Below are 19,378 nucleotides of genomic sequence, written 5' to 3'. Positions count from 1 at the left end.
GCTGCTCCCCGCTGCTCGGGGCGGCCAAGGCCCCCGGGGCCGCGGCACTGCCGCAAGGTGGGCAGCGAGCGAGGCGGTGCGGCGGGAGCCGTGCCCCGCAGCCTCCGCAGGGCCGTGCCGTGCCGTGCCGTGCCCCGCAGCCTCCGCAGGGCCGTGCCGAGCCGTGCCCATGCCGTGCCGTGCCCGAGCCGAGCCGTGCCCGAGCCGTGCCGCGCTCGCTGCCGGCCCGCGGCGCCGCCGCCGCCTCCCTGGCTCCGCCGCCGGGCGCGGGGACATGCGCAGTGCCCGCGCCGCGCTCCGCGGCCGCGCTCCGGCCCCTCCGCCGCCTCCCCCGACCCTCCCGCCGGGCGGAGGAGGGGGAGGGAGAGAGGGGGAGGAGGAGGAGGAGGCGGGCAGGGAGAGAAAAGGAGAGGAGAGAAGAAGAGACGAGAGGCGCGCCGCAACTTGCTGCCTCTCCTCCCTCGGCTCCGTGGCCGCGCCGCTGCGGGCTGCGCTCCGCGGGAGGCGGCGGCATCCAGGGACGCTCCGCTCCGCGGGGCCCGCGCCTCCCGGTGAGTTGGGGGCGGTGCGCGAAGTTGCCGTGTCCGTGTCCGTGTTTTGGGGTGCTGATGCAGTCGCTGCGGGGCCGCTGCGGGGCTGTCCCTGCGCTCCGCGCTGCGGGCGCTGCGCACGGGCGGAGCTGCGGGCGGCAGGAGCGGACGCAGGTGCGGGGCACGGCCCCAGCCCCGGCCCCGGCCGGGTCAGCTGTGCCAATCTCCGCGGCGCGGGGTTACCGCGCCTCCCCGCTCCTGCCAGCCAGCCCCGTAACCCTATTTCCATTGCAATCCTATTAGGCAGTGGCAGGCTCTGGTTTGTGTCGCTGTGGCATCTGCTCTGGGCTCGGAAAGTCTCGTGGAGGACTGGGGCGAGCGGGGCTGCTCCTCCGGCAGAGCTGCGAGCGCAGATTGTCCCCAACGCCGAGTGCTGCGCGGGGCTTGCGGCTCGCAGGGCTCCGGAGAGGGAAAACAGAAACTGACCCACGGGCACAGCAGAAAGTTGTGCAGCTTGAGATGCTACGGACGCTAATGGGGCAATTAGCTAGATAAACAAACGTAGTGATTTATAGGTGTCTGAACTATAGCACTTTGAAGATAGAGCTCTTTAACCTTTCATTCTCATCTATCCTTCAGAGATTTGGTTATAAGGAGAGTAACGTATCGTGTGTGGTGCTGAATGCATGAATTGATTACATTTGTGAAAGGAGCGGCCTTTGAAATAATACTAAGCCATTAAGCAATAAATGCAGAAAAGGAGTGAGACAGAGGAAGAGCAAAGAAAAAATCTTGGCAGAAAATATTTCCCCCCGTCCTAGCAGCCTAGGAAGCCTTGCAGCTGTGCTTGATTAACTTTTATCCAGAGTTCTTATTTTATGAAATTAAACTTCAAAAAAACAAGCGCGCTGTGTGAAACCAGAGGCAAATCCTCCTTACTCCTCTCAAAGTCTGTCTGTGTTGCAGATAAATGATGATTGGAGCAGCGTCTGTTAAGAGAATTTGTAGAAGCAAACACTGCTAAAGATACCCAGTAGGTAAATGGAAGTACTTTGTTGTTGTGTTTGTTTCTCTTAGGTGATACAGAACAAGACATTTCAAATTCCACGGGGTTTTATTTTACATTCTTAAAAATTTTTCAGGTGCACAACTTCGTTATTGCAAAAGCGCCTCTCCTAATTGGAAAAGTGATTTATTCAGGTCTTAGTTTATTTAACAAAGGCCAAATTCTGCAGCCTGTGGGGCATCTCCTGTAAGGGGTGAGTGTCTTTTGCACTCATTGAAAAAGAAAATAGTACAGCATGTGTGACACCATGCAGGCCTGAAGTACTAGAGCAATTTTATACTTAACCAGCATTTCAACACAGATTTTTATTAACATAAAATCAATATTCAGGTCAGCAATTAGGATCTGCAACTTCCAAATGAGAACCGGACCTGGAGGCAACGCATTGCTCAAATGAGTAAAAGTTGTGGGACATGACAGTCATCAAGCTCACCCATCTTTTGTTTGGTTCCTTTTATGAGATGTCATTTAATGAGGAAAAGAAACAGGTAATCCATTGTGTTTTAAGGCACTGTGCTCCTCATAGGCCTCATTGCCAGGCAATTGGAAGTGCACGTGGCTTTAGATCATGTATTGTGTACAAATGACTACTACCAGATAACTTTAGTTCTGAATTTATTCTACTATTACAGTTCTATTGATCAGAAAGTGGCAACTGGATTCCAAGTCCTAAACAAGGATGATCTGAGAGTTAATTTATATTTTAGGGAGCTCTGAGGAGTCCACAAGAAAAGCCATCAAGTTTTTCTTGTTGGATGTGCAGTGGCATTTAGTTTAAGGAACTTTCTTTCTTGGGGCACTGACATTGACACACAAAGGAGTTAAATGAGTTTATGAGCTCATTGATGCCCATGGTGGAGTGCTGCAGAGTTCAATGGCTGGAACAGGACAGTTATTTTACTTGCAGTAAGGATGGGGATAGAGAACTGAGGAGCTTTTTCAAAGTAGTTCCAAACCCATGGAGTTTGTAACTGTAAAATATAATGCAAGAATAAGATTAATAAACCAAGAGGACTCAAAATCATGTGACAATTAAAACAATAAATCATTCAAATAACACTACCCATACCCCTACAGCAATGCCTCTGCTTCCAGGTGTTGAGAATGGGGCAGGTTTCAGGCAGAGGATGCGAGGGTAGCTCAGCCCTGGAGCAGCAGTGGGGAGGGCAGGTGTCCCAGAGTGTGGTGGTTGTGCTGGGGCTGGGAGGGAGCCCAGGTAGGGTGAAGGGGAGCAGAGGGCTGCCCCTCACCCTTATCCCCTGGTTGCTAAGCTGAGATGGGGAGTGGCCCCTCCCATGATTTAGGGTTTGCTGAAGGTATGGCCCTGCATGCAGCCAGCAGGGAGAGGTGCTGGATGAGGCTCAGGTTGCACAGCCTGTGGCTTGCAGGCACGCTGCCCTGGCTGCTTGCTGCCCATCCAGCATCCCAGGGATGCCATCAGTACTGCTACTGCCTTATACTGTCTATAATAATGCCAAAAAAGTTCTGGTGAGGGGAGAAGCTCAAGTTTCTTCCAGGGGAAAATGGTCCATTTGTAAATGTTCATATGATAAGATACTGCTTGCATGGAGTGAAACATGGAAAGGCAAGCAGTGTACACTCATTTGTGCAATACTACAAGAAGTAAACTCCAAATTTTGAAATCACTATGCAGTCATGTGGGCCCATGGAGGACCTGTGAAAGTTGCAACACAGATGAGGAAGCTGAATCCTGATTTGGCTGCCAATTTACTGCAGGTAGTTGAGATGTCCTTGGTTGCTGCTCCCCCATCTCCATCCTGGCACTCTTCATGCACTGAATTGCTGTGCTGTGCCAGAGGTTCTCCATCAGTCACTCCTTCCCCTGGTCCCTCACCTCCCAAAATCCCCATGTGCCATGCCAGCAGTGGTGCCCTGCCTGTGAACTGGGGTGAATGGCAGCCTGCAGGTGTTCAGTGACTCCTTCAAGGCCCCAAACTGCAAACCCCTCTGCAGTTTCATTCTGCTTCTCTTGTGTGGTGAAGCAGTTTTTTTGGCAACACTGCTCCCTCAGTTACCTGGGCAGGGGTGGGCAGGCTGCAGGTGGTGGGACCTCCACAGCTTGCTCTGAGAAGGTGCGCCCAGCACAGCTGTGAGGTGGATGACGAGTGACAGGAGGTGTGCCTGTGCTTCATGGATGTGATATAACCCATTTTTAATTAAAGCAGGCACAGCAGATTATTAGGGTAGATAAATACTGCCTTGTTACAGCCCTCTTGGGTCGTATGTAAGCAGTATTCGTTTAGAAAGGATGAATGAATAGTCAGTGTGAAGGATAAAGATCAGCATTGTTAATCACTCTGGAAGTCTTCCGTGGGAAAGTGTAAACTCATGAGGAAAGATAGTGCCCATAAATGTCATTTAAATATTTAAATAAATTAAGGATAAAGTTTTGATAATAAAGGCATGCAAGTACAAAGTTATGTTTGGGTTCCTGTCCAAGATAATGGGACTTGTACAGTTGGCCTCAGTCATTGATAGGCTGTGCTTCTGCTTCATACTTTGCTAGCAGTAATGAAGAGCTCATCTTCAATGCCACCTGGGGGGAACAAAACTCCTAATTTTTCTTGTCAAAGCACAGAGAAAAACTTCAGAAACTTGGGGGGACTATGTTTGCTTAAGGTCTTGAGGTTCAGGAGGGGTTAATGCTTCCCTCGTGGTGTTTGTGCCAGGTGCCTTTATGGGGGCTTGAGTCAGGGGCACTGAGCATCCAGCTGCAGCTTGTTGCTGTTGATACATCTGCAGGGTGGGAAGAATGAATCCAGGTGGGAAAGAGTGGGTTTCCACCTCCATTTATAAGCAGAAATTGTGCATCTACTGTTCCTCGATTTTGTAATTCTCACTAAAGTTTCTTTTGCCCTTTCATACCTCTCAGAATGCCTTACAACTGTTGGGAAAAAAAAAAAATCTGTGTGCTTTCATGTAAATGCAATGAGGATGAGCCTTTGAAAATATATCTAGCTGATGTTGATGAATAAACAAACGTGGCCAGGGTAAATCTTTTCATCTAACTTCAAGAGCCACACTGTAATGAAGTAAATATAGATGTACTTAATGGGCTTCTTTCATCCAAATATATAGCAAACCCTTTAAAGTAATGCAAACAAATCTAAAATGGATTTCTAAGTGGCTTTTTATTTTTTATTTTCTCAATATCGGAGCAGTTTAGTCTGGCTAGGCCAGGAGGGGAGCTTGCCCCTGGGGCTGTGCAGATATTGAGGTGAGTGCTGGCCTGAAGGGGAGAGGGCAGTGGGAATGTGAGAGACCCAGCTCTTCTCCTGGGGTGCTGTGCAGTAAAGGCAGGAAGCGCTCATTCCATGTGGAGTTTCAAATGTATTTACATGATGAGGGTCTCCCCAGACATTTCCCTTTGAAGGGCAGCTTTCAGACATGGCTCCAAGAGGCAGGGACCCTGCAGGGCCTGCTGTCTGCTGCCCCTTGGCTGTGCTCATTCCAGGCAGCACCAAGAGCTCCCCAAGCTCAGGATGAGTGGCTGCCTTCCCCTGGGGCCACCTGGGCATGGCAGGCCACTGCTTGGCCAGGCACAAACCCGGCTCTGGGGCTGCTCTGCAGGACACGTCCTGGAGTGCCCAGGTGGGGTCCTGGCTCAGAGCACCTGAGCTGGGAGTGAAAGGTGGCCTTGGGGCCATCAGGACACAGCCACAGACAGTCATTGAAGTGGGACAGAGGAACCACTGGTGGTGGTGACTTTGGCAGCATCCTGTTGGCTGGAAGCTGTGGGAAGCTGGAGCTCAAAGCACGGTTCTGCAGATCTGGGCATTCACTGCCTGCCGGTGGATTGGGTTTCATTTCAAGTCTTGCAGGATGACTGTTTCCAATGATAGCATTTGTAAACAGATTACTGACTTTTTGTGAAGAGCATTTCCTGCACATACAACTGTTCGGTTTCACTGCCCTTGCTTGTAAAGAGTGTGTAATGTTTGCCTTTCCCATATCACAGGACGAGTTTTCAGATCTTCTCTTTAAAAAGCACAGTTGTAAAACAGTTTTATTTTAGAAGGAAGTCTTTGTTTTAAAAAAGATTAAACCCAGCTCTGGAGAAGAAGGCCTTTACTTAATAAGAAAAAGGTCTTACCTTTTCTTAATAAGAAAACTTCAGATCCATTTAGTCCCATTGTTGAGTAAAATCCCATTCACAGCTGGGCAATATTAGAATTTGAGTATTAGACTATTTAGACAACTGCATCAGCATAATTACAGAAATTCTTCAGGATGAGATTTTTCTTTGCTGAGATCTTGATGGATGGGAAATATTATAGAGAATAATTTCTATGAGTCTTAGAGGACTTTTGTGAAAGATATTTAAATCTAGAAGACCACTGTACTTTGAAAAACATAAGGGTGATTTACTGATGTCGGACTGAACTCACTGTTTGACACCTCGGATAATCAGTCCAGTCCAGTTTATCTCGCATCTCGTTGTGTTGGGCCGTGTGTACAGAAGTGAAATGTATTAAAAACTGCTCAGCTTTGGATGTGTTCATCTGGGGATTTGCTCATAAATAATTGGTAACCCTCTGAAACGAAATCTCTTCATTACCCTGAGGACTGCTCACCTCTTCCCTCCCGCGCTCATTGTTCTTGCAGGCGGGGAAGGAGGAGGCGCTGCTTTAATGAAGGTGCACGTCAGCCTCTGCTGCTCCTGCCAAAGGTCATCCAGCTGAACAGTGGCAGTGAAATGCTTGACAAAGATAAACATTTTATGGAGATAGGTGGCATTCCAGTGTTTTAGAAGAGCCGGTAAGCTGCTGTATTTTAAGACTTCTTTGCATCCTAGCATAGTAGCAGCGCGTACGTTGAATTACTGACTCAATGAAATGTTTGCATCTCGTGTGCTGCAGGACAGGACATCAAAGTAAGGACATTAGTTATAGCTGTAATATTTGGGCTTGATCTTTCATGATTTTACTGCTAAGGCGTAAGTAAGTATCCTTGCTCAGACTGTTTGCTGCAAATGGGACAAGGCTTGGTGAGCAGGGCTTTCTCATTGGAGCCAGAGTGAGTTCCTGTTTACCAGACATTGATGTGTAGTGATGAATTTCCTTTTCTGCAAAAAGAGAACCACTCTGTGTCCACTGACCTAAAGCCTGAGTTGATCTAACAAAATCTTGTTTTAATGGAAAAAGTGTCTTTAATGTAAGTTCAGTTCATCTTTTTGATGACTTGATTGCTTCAGAGTTATTAGCCAGATTCTGTAGGTCCTTAAAAGTGCTAATACTTGCTTGCATTTAATAGCCCTAACTATTACTAATGTACAGGAACTGATCGAATCACATCATTAAGAGAGAGCCCTGACAAATCTTAAAGCCATTTTCATGTGAGGTTTCAGATGTTACTCTTTTTAATTGAAAGGTGAATGCTGTAAAGGCTTTGTCAGACTGCTGTTTCTAGATGACAGCACTTTCTGTGGACTAACTGAGAGTCCTAGGGTGCTGATCCCAGCTTTCAGCTTCAGGATTCATAGCTCAACTCTTCCTTTTTTACTTGGCAGAAGCATCTGTGGTGGTGTCTGGATTTATGTCTTCCAAAGAAATATTGGATCAATCAAAGAAAATGAAAATGATTTTCTGAAATGGTAATCACATTCTAGCTGGTACTGGAAAGAACAGAGCCTTTGCTCCTTCTCTAAACCACGAGATTAAGCTTGCTTATAAAGGATTAACAGAGCTCTCTTCTGTTAATTCGTAGTGGTGTAGTCGAAGTGCTCGATTCTACATCAGTGGAAAATCCATTATCAATCAATGGGAGTTTTGCAGCTGAAGCCAAAGGGATTAGAGGCTCATGGTTCAGAAGTGACTGAGGGAGAGAAAGCCCTGGATATGCTTGTTGCCACACTGCTGTGAGCCGCTGCTGGGGTGTGCCCACGAAAAATGGCAAAGCAAGTGTTCAGCTGCCTCAGGTGGGCTCTCTCCAGATGTGAAGGGGCTGGTGCCATGGGACAGGGCTGCAGAGGGAGCTTACCTAGGGTGGTGCCAATATTGGGCTGTTCCTCATGTCCAAGCAAGGTGGTTTCCAGTGGAAAAGGCAGAGAAGGGTAACCTGAAGCTTGCCCCTAGGGCTTGTGCTGTGGCTGGGGGAGAGTTAATGAGGATGCCAGTGAGAGCAGGAGTTAAGAGCATGGAAAAGGGGTTCAGCTTTGGGCATAAGGGGTGCAGAGGAGCACTGGTGCCTACACCACGCTCTGACACCTGCACTGCTCAGGCTGCCACCCAGGCACTGTGGTTTAGGAGACTGGAGTGTGAGGGAGAGACAGGAAGACATAGCTGAAGAGGTTGTAAAGAACTTGCTGCTGATGGTGTTGTGGGTGATTTCCCAACAAACTGCACTGTCTCCAGAAGTTTGTTCCTTCAATGAATAACAGCTACTTTTCCTTCTAGCAGAGTGCATAGACCAACATTCAGACTGTCAGAGCCTGCAAACTAGAATGCCTGTGGTTGCAGACTTACTTTAGTTTGGAAAATTCACCAAGCACATTCCAAAATATAGTTTCGCTTTCTTTTGAAATGCTGTCAGAGAGGTTAGCCTAAAGATAGCTCTGATCCCGAACATAGATGTGTGGAATAGCACAGTCTCCATGGCCTCTACTGCAACATTTGGTAGTTACTTTTCCACAAATGGAAGCTAATGCTTCAAAAAAAACCAAAGCTATTCAGAGTAAAAATTTCAGAGTAAAAATTACAGAGTAAAAAATTAGTTTGCACAACAACTTGGTAAATGTACGTGTATTGTTTTGATCTGTTATAATGGGCAAGGTTGTGTCACTTAGTTTGGCAATTACAGAGATTAAATTAGTTTTCCTTTACTCTTTTAAAATGCAAAATAATTGAACACACGCCATGGAAGGTTGGGGCTCTCATGTTTGTAGCTTCATCATTTATTAATCTAACACATTAAATGAGAGGCTTTATAGATTTGCTTGCCTAAGGAAAAAGAAGAAGAAAATTCAGAAAGGCCAAAGTGGATGTGTCTGTATTCTGTCTCACACTTTGATGTGCTGTCAAATATTGCCTGATTTTTAGTACACTTGGTAAGAAAGGATACTGCTTTGCCACCAGAAAGGTAAATTTTGACCTCATGTTTAAATAGTCTGAGTAAGCTCATATTTGTGTAGGCAGAGTCGCTTGTGCAGTTCCCTTCACACTTTACATATAGGAATGTAATGTTGTAATCAGCCAGCAAAATAAATTTCAAATGAGAACCCTGTAAAAAGGTGTATTTTGAAACTATCTTGGCCATCTTAATTGACTCCCCTAGTTACAGGAGGGGCTGTCCCTTCCCACAGCTCAGCCTTTTCAGGAGATGGTGTTGGCAGCAGTGCAATAACAGCTCTGTGGGGGCAGATGTGCTCTTCTTTCTTACCTTCATGTAGCTGGAGGGGATTTGAAAATTGGTTATTTCTCTCTGTCTCTGCAGCTCCAAATAGCCGTGACACTGCCAGCCATGGATTAGTGAAATAAATCCCACATGTTTGTACTGAAGTGGAAAGCATAAAGAGCATTTCCTGTCTTTTTCCCTCCCTTTTTAATGTGTCATTTGCTGGCTGGCACAGTGACCTCCATTTCGTGCCTTGTGAAGGGACTTGTCACAGAGATTTCTCTGTGGGTGAATTAATCACTCAGGGGAGCAGCAGCATGTGGCATCATGCATGGGGACCTGAGGTAAACACTTACCTATGGACCACCTGTACTGAATGTGTATTCAGATATTATCTGCTAATGCACTTGGACTTTTCTAATATGATTTTCTTTCCCTTCTGTTTTATCTGTTTTCTTAACTATGCCCTTGGTAATCAAAAGGGATGCAAATATCTAGTCACCTTTTGGTGTTTATAAGTATGACTGTATTTGGAAGAAAATATTCCTGGCAATTTAGTACATGAAATCTGACAGTTCATTGGGGAATGGTTTTATGCTAATGTAGAGGTACAACAGTTTGGTTTTCCAGGGTATCTTGGACAGTTTGTCAAGTCTTTTAAATTGTTCCCATCGATTATATTGAAGGAAGTGCAAGAATGAATCATCAAGAATTGAAAAAAAGAAATTAATTATATTTCATACTTTTGATTTACATTTTGATATCAATTGTATATTTTAATTTGTTTGAGTGAGTCCTGAAGCTCTTACTCACTTGTGACTGCATATTTAATGTTGCTTGACAAGTCCATTTCATTCCTAGAAATCTAATACACTAGGAATTGATTAGCATTAACAGTCAGGTGAATGATAGGGGAGGTGGTGATATCTGGGTCTGGTGTGGGGTTATGGTGATTTAATGAATGCTGCTTTCCAGGTGATCCTGTTATCGTTCTCCTCAGCAGGTTTGGCTAAAACCAGCCCTGAAGAAGAGCTGGGGAAAGTAAACCAGAAGCAAAGGATTGGTTTCCCACCAAAACAGGAAGCCATTAATATGAGGCATACATAGCTATATTATTTACTTGGCAAAGCAGGCAGGCAGCAAATAACTCAGCATTTCTGTGTTTCATGTTTACTCAGCACTCAGGCACAGCATGTACAAGAACATGATTGCTGGTTCTCAACAGGCACATTAAATCTGGTCTGGAGAAAGAAGCCCAGGCTGTGAAATGGGTGATGGAACTTCCAAATTCCTGTAGGGATGGCCCCAGGAGCTGGTCGTAGCTACCCTGGGACATCAAAGCCCTGGAGGTTTGGACCTCAGGTTGGCAGTCTGGGAAGCTGGAAACCCTTGGTTGATTTTTGTCATTTTTTGCTTCTCCCAGCTGTGGGAATTACTGAAATATTAGTTCTTGGACAGTGGTGAAATTAGCACAAGTTGTTAGTTTTAATCAGCAGTGAATGTTTTATTCAAGAAACACAGTAAACAAGAAAACTTGTTTTCCTTTGGTTTTCTGAGCTAGGCAGAAATTATACATTGCAGTGGTGTGATTCCCTGAGAAGCAGAATTTCAAAGTCTTGGCAGTTTCCATGTTCCAGCCAGCATGATACGTGCCTTACTCCACAGAGCCATTGTATTTCCTATGTTAAGTATTAGCTTGTATAATTAATTACACTGGTGCTTAAAAACAGTCAACCACTTTAAACACCAAAGGCTTTCCTTCATTAGATTCTAGAGAAATGAGAGAAAAACCACAACCAACCAACCGACCAATGAAAAAAACAAAATCCAAACCCCCAAAACTAACCAAAAAAGTGCACACAGAGAACCCTTGGGAATTTCTGGGCTTTAGCTATCTGTCCATAGGCAAGAGGAAATTGATTTTATGAAGTATAATGCTAATGTTTTAGTGTTCATCATTTAATAAAAATTATGCTCCCTGCGGTTCATCAGCAGCTGGCACTTAAAAAGACTGAATTCAGAAAAAATAAGTGTGAAGATTGCTGTGGGTAAATGCTCAGGACAAGAGCTGTGACATTGATACCTTTTCAGCAGCTGGCTACCTGGTTCTATTTACACTCCAGTAACTGTGGTGTGTGTCTGCACCAGCCTGACTGCATGCAGAGGGGAGCAAGCTCTTGCAAAAAAAAAAAAAAAAAAAAAAAAAAAAGTCAGTTGTATGGTAAAGAGTGAGGTTTTGGTGTCAGGGAGAAGAGGAATGCTGCTTTCTCTTCTTTCCTGTATCTGGTGTTTCAGTTTAGCACAAGAAAAATGCTGGGGCTGAAACTTAAACTTGTATTTTCTCACCCTCCTGCTTGATCTTCTCCAAAGGATTGTTGTCCCTTGTCGGTTTCTCGGCTGTTTAGGTGATCTGGAAAGGCCCGGGGTGGCCTTGGACAGCCCGCACTTCAAAGGACGAGAAGAGGCTTCAGGTTTTTTCTCGGTCTCGGTGTTTATTAATTGTTTATCTAAAAGATTTTCTCTTGGCCCGACAGAGGTCTGCACAGCACGCCAGCCATGAGCACACTGAGAGCCCCTGGGGCGGTCACTTATCTTTATACCCAAAACTGCGTATACAATATTAATCATTTTTCCCCAATACCTTTTATCCTTATTAACCAGTGCACTTTTAGTAATAACCAATCCCAAAGTGCCAACATCATCACAGAAGATGGAGGCCAAGAAGAAGAAGGACAGGACACGCCCCAATTCCTCCATCTTACTTCTTTAGACCCCCCTGTACAGAAATCTTAAACCCTGTGTTTCACACTATAATTAAGCTATCCCTTCACCATTCACCCCAGTGAAATCCTCCCATCCTCATACAGGTGTCGTCTCCCATGTAGGATCAAAGTCCAGCCACCAGACACTTCCGGCAACATTCCAGGACTCCCAAGCCCCCCAAGGGTGGTCTCGGTCACTCTGCACATCAGTCCTGAGGTGCTGAGATCCCACAGTCCCTCAGCTCTGGGAGTGATGGTGTTTGGTACAGGAAAGGGTTAACTTCCAGAAGCACAGCCTGGCAATTCTGTGCCCCTGGAGCTGTGAATGAGGAGATGCTGACACAGTGCAGGCTGTAGGGTGGGCCCTGCTGGGGCGCACCAGGACCGAGGATCACAGGCCCTGACCAGAGCCGGCCTTCCTGCCGTGCCTGGGCCCTGCTGAGCAGTGCTGCCTCCAGGGCATGGCGCCTTCTGCTCTGCTGCACACAGAGGAGCTTGGACTTATCCCACATCCACAGCTGAGCTCCTGAGTGGTGGTGCTGGGAGCAGGGGAGGAGCACCCCCAGGCTCCGATATGTGCAGGGGGATGACTGTTCAGAAGGCAGAAAAGCTGCAGGCTTCTGGTGGATACCAAGTAGAACGTGAGCCAGCAGATGAGCCCTTGTGGCAAAGATAAAGTGTGTCCTGGGCTGCATTAGACAAAATCTTGACAGCTAGTGGAGGGAGGTGATCCTTCCCCTCTTCTAGGCACTTGTGAGACCACACCAGTTCTGAGATCCCCAGTACCAAAGAGAAATGCACATATTGGTGGGAGTCCCACAAAGGGCCATGAAGATGATTACGTGACTGGAGATCTCTCATATGAGAAGAGGCTGAGGGAACTGGGACTGTTCAGCCTGGAGAAGGGTCAGGGGAGAATGTTGTCAATTTGTAGAAATACCTGAAGGGTGGACACTAACAGGACAGAGCCAGGCTGTTTTCAGTGATGCCCAGTGACAAGACAGGGGCAATGGGTAAAACCAGAAACACAGGAGGCTCCTTCTATAAATGCTTTTTCTGACTGTGCAGGTGGCTGAGTACTGGCACAGGTTTTACTGGGAGGCTGTGGTGTCTGCATCCTTGGAGGTATTCAAGACCCACCTGGACACAGTCCTGGGCAACCAGCTCTGGGAGGCCCTGGTTGAGCAGGGATGTTGGATCAAGTTACCTCCAAAGGTCCCTTCCCGTATCACTGTGATTCTGTGGCAGCACCAACTGCACTCTTTAGCAGCTGGGCTGGGTGGGTGGTAGGGACTACCTCCATACCTCCTTTGAAGGCACAGGTTTTTTAAGAGAGCCTATTCTAAAATAACAGTTCTCTTGTTTGTTTTTTAAAAATTTGAAAAAGGTTCTCCACTCTCACTGAAAAAAGGATAGCGAAACACTTCTCAGTTTGCTCCCACTTCTTCGCCTTTCGTTTTTAAAATATAAAATCTTTTCCATGTTCCCTGGATTGTAAAGCAGAGGAGCAGTATCTGCTGTCTCCTGTTCCTGCAGGATGCGTGCAAAAGAGCAGTTACTTATCACTGTTTTGAATATGCAGGTGAAAAATAAGGGAAATCTCATTCTTTGCAGACGCTTGAGCCTGTAAATGTTGGACAAATAATGCTTATTGTGCAAACCCCTTGTCTTGCTTTTTTGAAGTATGTCCTTTCCTTTAAAGCCTATTGCTTACTAACTGTTTCCAAGCAATTTGTAGCTGGCATCATGTCCTGTGTGCCTCCACAGCATAGCAGATGAGATGCTGAGGTTAGCTGTCATTAATAGGCCCTTAGCAGTGTCCTACCCAGGACTCAAGGCAGGAGACTTTTATCAACACAAGCCTTCTGTAAACCACAGTGGTTGGGTGTGCCACTGCTTGTTCCCTCCTCCCGGTGAGTTGACACCCCTGGAAATGAACCCACCAAATGTGCTGCTTTTGATGCATAGGGGAGGAATGGAGCTCTTATCAGCGACCTCAGCCTCCTCTCCTGGCCTTGCAAACTGATTTCATATTAATTACAGGCATAGCTTTAATCTTTGTTAACAGGATAGCAACTGTGGTGTTACCCTTGGACTGTTGATGTTCAAATTGTCTTTATCTCCTGATTCTGAAAAACTGGGACTGAAGTATTTTGCATATAAATTTACTTTGTATTCATGGTTTTTAAAATTTGCTGAAAGGCTGATCTTAGACATACACGTGCTGCCTTCTCAGTGCAAATATTATTGCCCTAATGCAATCCTTGGAGACTGGTGGCCTTTCCAGCTCAGGGATAGTTTTTTGAGGCAAAAGAGGAGCAGTCTTATCATAAGTTGTGTGGTTCTCCCAAAGGAGAAGGAGTCTTACTATTTTAGGATAGCATGAAATCCCAGCCTTTACATAGGTCTTCCTCAATTAAAGGCATTCTCAAGAGCTTATGTACTATTTAGGATTTGAATATACTTGCAATAGCAAAGACTTCAAAAGAGAAGCAGCTCCACGAGTGACAGAGTGGCTGAGATCTCAGTGAGCTGCAAATGGGTGACAACTTCTTTTTATATCTGAACCTAGGAAGTGGATGTAAACTTAGGTAGGAACAAGTTTAGCCAAGAGAAATATCCTTTCCTCCAGAAAGGAAATTTTGTTCTTTGGCTTTGGTACCTAAGTGTGTCATATGGTAACAAAAATGCTTGGGAGGATTGGAGTTCATACAGTATTTTAGTTGATTTAAAAATACGTAGGAATGTTCAGACACAGACTTTTTTGTTAACCACAAGGTTGCAAATGTTGACAGGCATAGGTGTATATGAGCAATAGCTACTGAGTAGATTTCCATGATAACTGAAAATGTGGATTTCATGTCACTTTTTAATTTGCATTTTATGCCCTGTGGTGGCTTTGGGGGATTATATATATGAACCCATGGTGCAGAGAGATAACTGCATCGATGAGGTGACACTTGGTGCTACATTTGCTCTTTATTATACAAGAGGTACATTTGTTTTTAGTTTTGGTCATGTAAAGATGCTGCAGTCCTAAAGCTGAGAATAAATATTTTGGTATTTGTGTCTTTTAATTGAAACCAATTGATACAAGTAAGACATGCTAATATCTGTAGCTAGTAAGAAAATAAATTGGTTTATTTTTCATTGTATGTTTTATTTGCTTTATGCGGCTGCACATGTGACTCAAGCAGTGAACTCAAGAATAACACTGCTGTTGCATTTAGGCAAACCTCTAATACAAAGAAAATGCACTTCAAGACTTTGAAGAGTTTCAGAAAATTTCTGAATTAGTGTGTAAAAATGTATCTTTTAACCTCAAGGGCTTTTTATACGCTGAAGTACTTGTCCCAGGCACAAGTAACAGCAGATCAGTTGTAAACAGGAGAAAGTCAGAAGAGAGAGAATCAGTATCCTCAGGCTCAGCATGGGAAGCTGCTTAAACACATTGTAAAAGTCACTTAAGGCATGTGTATGTAAGCAAGCAGAAGCAGTGGTCTGCTGAAAGCACAAATGTTAGGAGTTACTCAGACTACAGAAATATCCTCGAGCAGATGGGTATCTGCCCCTAATGATTCCAACAAAAAAACCCCAGCCAGACTGTGTTGAATTGGATGCAAGCTGAGCATGAAGATCTGAAAAAGACTTTGAAGAGTAAAGAGTTTGCAACATAAAAGAAAATTATGAACTGTGTATATATCTATGAAAAGGCTGATACCTGTAAGGAAGGCAAGCAGGGTCACCAGGCAGGACATCAGAAAAAATAACTCACTTGAATTGGTCATTGCAGGAGAATTTGGGCAGGTGTTGTGTTGAGTAACAAAGATGAGAAGGTGTCAAACTGCTGAGGTCTCACAACAGAAGTGCTGAAGAAAGCTGGAGAACTGAAAATTGAATACAGAGGTGTGGCCATGTGTTGTACAGAGCAAGGCCAATGCTCTGAAGAGGCATCACTGCTGGCAGAAAACACAGCACACATGTGGATGCTGCAGCTGTGATTTGTGAATATGAGGAATTGATTGCATTTTCAAAACCCTGAAATATTTGATTAGGTGGTGATTTTGAGCAGGCTGGCAGTGGCAGTCCTGGGAGGCTGTGGGTAACCAGGTGGACAATTCTTTTCCTCAGCCCACTCATGCTCCCTCCTTTTGACTTCTGATGCTTCCCTTCCAGGCAGGTGAGCACAACAGCCCTGCTGCCTTCAGTTCTTGTTGTCCTGCCTGCAAGCCCCTGACTAACTCCACACTCCAAGTCCATCCTCCCCCAAACCTAGCTCATTCTTGGTAAGATATTCATCTTCAGTCTCTCTGTGATTTGTGGAAGTGCAGAAAAATAATGTGAAAAATAGGTGCTTGGCCTTCTGGATATTTCATAAGAAGGCTGTATTATTTGTAAATAATTTATGACTTTGAAGCCACACACTTTTTCCCAGGTTATATGTCTTGTATAACTGAACTGTGTGATTTACCTTAAATTGCCTATCTGCCATGCATCCTGAATCTCTGTAGAGTGCTGTTTCTCCTCTCCTGTACAGCCTTCACCCGTGGATGAGAGATTTGCATAAAGTGATTTCTTCATGTAAATGTGATCAGGCTGCAGCTCCAGCATCTTCTTGTAATGGATGTACCAATCCCCTTGAATTGGGTCAGTGTCTATCTTAGTAATTGAATCTATTTGTTTGTTGATGTAGTTTTGGGAATTGCATGTACTGACACACTTTTGCTGCAGCCTTCGAAGCCTTTCCTGATCATGAGGCTTCTTTGCAAAAAACAAGAAGCAAGGCTTGGGATGGGGGTTGGTCATGCTGCAGCTCAGGCAGGGGCTGGGACAAGAGCTGGGGGGCTCCCTGGGGACACCCTGGTTATCTGTGCTGGTCCTGAGCCAGGAAGCTGCCCCCCCTGCCCTGCCCTGTGGGGACAGCCTGCCCAGGGCCGGGACAAGCAGTGTGATTGGAATGGTGCATAAGCCACAGAGATAAAGAGCTCTGCTGCTTTAGTTGGTGTCATTCAGGCTGTGACGTGGGCCTGCTGCAGCCTCTGAGGTGCCAGACTGTGTCAAGCCTCTGCCTGAGAATAAAACTACCAAAGCATCTCACAGATTGTTCCTGCAGTCCTCTGCAACCCGTGCACACTGTCCCCCCATTTGTTTGGTGTTTTCTACCCCTAATCACTGGTTTTGGCTGACTCCATTCATGGCCTCACGGTCTTGTTTCCCTTGCCTCACTTTCCTTGCTTTGATTCCTTTCTGTTCTTCCAGCTCCTTCTGTACCAATCTTGTCCCAGCTTCTGTATTCTTCCTGGCACCCCTCTTTCCCCTCTGCCTGCGCCATGAATAACTGAGATAATGAGACACAGCACTTCCCAATTACTTTGTATATGTATGCATATGTATGGCCTCACCCACTGCCTTGTCTCTCATCCTTCTGCCCTTTTCTACAGCAGTCTCTTGAGGATGGGATTATCTGTGAGTGTGTATTTAGCATATTTTCACTGCCACAGTGTGCACAGCATTGAGTAATGGTATACATGCTTTGGAAACCTAGAGCTGTTCTGTAGTGTTCATAATGCCTGACAAGTGACCAGGTAGCCTAGCTTGTCATCACCTTCAGTAAGATGTTTTCCTGCATTCAGTTGTCATTGCATAGTTTTATATTTTTGAAGTTGGGAGGATAAATTAATAGTCTGTATTTTTCATGCTTTATCATGATTTTTATGCTAGTGTTAATGTGTTCTGAATAATGGTTTATGGGAAGTGTCTGTTAATTTAGGTAATGGGGATAGTATTTTGATCAGGTGTGTGGTAAATGCAGAAGTTGGAGGGTATTTTTTGAAGGCTTCTCCATCTTTCTGTAATTACCAGATAGATAATAGGAACTTGCCAGATTCAACATGCTAATGATTGCCTTCCAGCTTTGAGAGAGACAGAAATTATATGCTAGCAGTGTCTGAACGAGATGCTGCTATGGCAGTGTAATAAAACATACCATACTGTGCTCTCCTGCCATTGTGTAAACATCCATGAATATGTCCTCAGTCTTTCAATACAGAAAGTAATGAAGATGAAGCTAAATTTACTTTGGGAGTACTCAAATGGCTATTGATGGCTTAGGAATGCTGGGTTATCAATAGTAGATGAACTGCTTTGTTGTTGTCTGTCACTTTGCGGGGCAGCCTCATGAATCATGTTTAGATAAAAGGTAAATGCTCTTACGGTCCCATTTTGCTGTTTTAAATTGCTACCTCTGCAGCCTTGTCCATGGATTCCCTGAAGCCAGGGAGAGCTTGCTGCATCTCTGGGCCTGAGATGCAGGGTGTTTTCTTACTGGTGCCTTTTTCCACTGGCTCTGGCCTGTGCTGCCTGATTAAAGGCAAGTCTGCTAAGATCCCAGCATGTGACAGTGATCTGCTGTGCTGGCTGTTCCACAGGCAGCTCAGCATTGCTCTGTGCTGGGCCTTCAGGAGCACAGGAAAGAAAACTGTGTGTGGCCACTATTCTTAAATATATCACATACCCTTGGTGCCTTGCAGCTGGGTCTAGACTGATGGGGAAGGGAGCACATTGGGTGTTTTGCCACCAGCTGCTCTATTAGTTGCCTCTTGCTGTATCTGACTTTTAAAGGAATGATTTGCAGCACGTGAATCCCTCTGGGATGAAGAGAATTCTATCCAGTATTTTCTTCTAAGTTTCAGTCAGTATGGTGGATTATTACAGAAGAACATCGAGACCTTTAGTCTTTCATATTTATTACCACTGAATTGGGAGTGTGTAAGCAAAGGAGCAGTCTGTGGTAGCAGATAACCTTTGGGCAAAAGAAAAAATAACAGTAAATAGTATAAGAGGCAGCAACAGCATTTCTAAATCTGCAGGAAACAATCTAATCCTCAGTTAATATTAAGCATGTCTAAAATCACTGGCTTTTTTGAAGTTGGTGTCTTTGTTTCAGAAGTAAGCTGTGCAGCCCCAGGTGGTGGGAATTTACTGGGATGTTGCTACAGAAAGGTTTCTAGAGATACAGGACAGGAACCTTGCCTGTTTGCTCAGGAGCTGTGAACCAGATCACATGATGGTGTGTGGAGCTGATGTGTACTCTGCAGGAAAGGGAGGAAATTCTGGGAGAAAGCTTTTGTAAGCTTATCCTGATTTATTCTGAAAACCCCATCAGTTAGATACTGCTGTTAATGGTGTGTTATACTGGTCAGTGTTAGGAGCAAGGGGCAAGGCTCTTCCAATAAAGAAATAAATGTCACCATCATTTTTTCCAGGGCTCTACACATCAGTTCTGTGTATTAAAATGGACAAAGACTACAGCACAAGGGGGTGGTTGTGTGCCTACCAGTTGTAATAATTAAGGGCACACTTAGACCCGTGGGCCAGTACCAGATCTGGGTGTACAGTGAGTGTGACCCACCAGAGTGAAACTGAGGAAGTGTCCCAGCACTCCTTGTCTCCCCATCCATTGCATCATGGTTTCTGCAGGAATAGTGCCTGGATGAGGGGTTCCAAGGGAGCCCCCTACACCCCTGATCTGTAGTGACAACAGCACCTCAGTATTTCTGGCAAGTTTGGGGCATTTGTTTACTTTGGTGGGTGTTTTTCTCCTTCCATCACAAGCACTAAAAAGATCCTGCCACCCATCTCATGCAGTTTGCCAGCTGTGTCCCTGT

General features: G+C 45.4%; 1 protein-coding gene across 1 annotated transcript in view; it reads left to right on the top strand.

The window, feature by feature from the left end:
• Window positions 1-316: 316 nt before the first annotated feature.
• PAG1 (phosphoprotein membrane anchor with glycosphingolipid microdomains 1) overlaps window positions 317-19,378 on the top strand; it is a 107,429-nt gene continuing 88,367 nt past the window's right edge. The window contains exon 1 of the mRNA XM_058042210.1: window positions 317-551. The gene's annotated coding sequence lies outside the window, so the exon portion shown is untranslated. The remainder of the gene's footprint in view (window positions 552-19,378) is intronic.

This window comes from Melospiza georgiana, chromosome 1 (genome assembly GCF_028018845.1).
Source record: "Melospiza georgiana isolate bMelGeo1 chromosome 1, bMelGeo1.pri, whole genome shotgun sequence".
Classification (NCBI taxonomy): domain Eukaryota; kingdom Metazoa; phylum Chordata; class Aves; order Passeriformes; family Passerellidae; genus Melospiza; species Melospiza georgiana.
The sequence above is the reverse complement of the archived record's forward strand: the minus strand, read 5'-3'. Positions and strand labels throughout refer to the sequence as shown.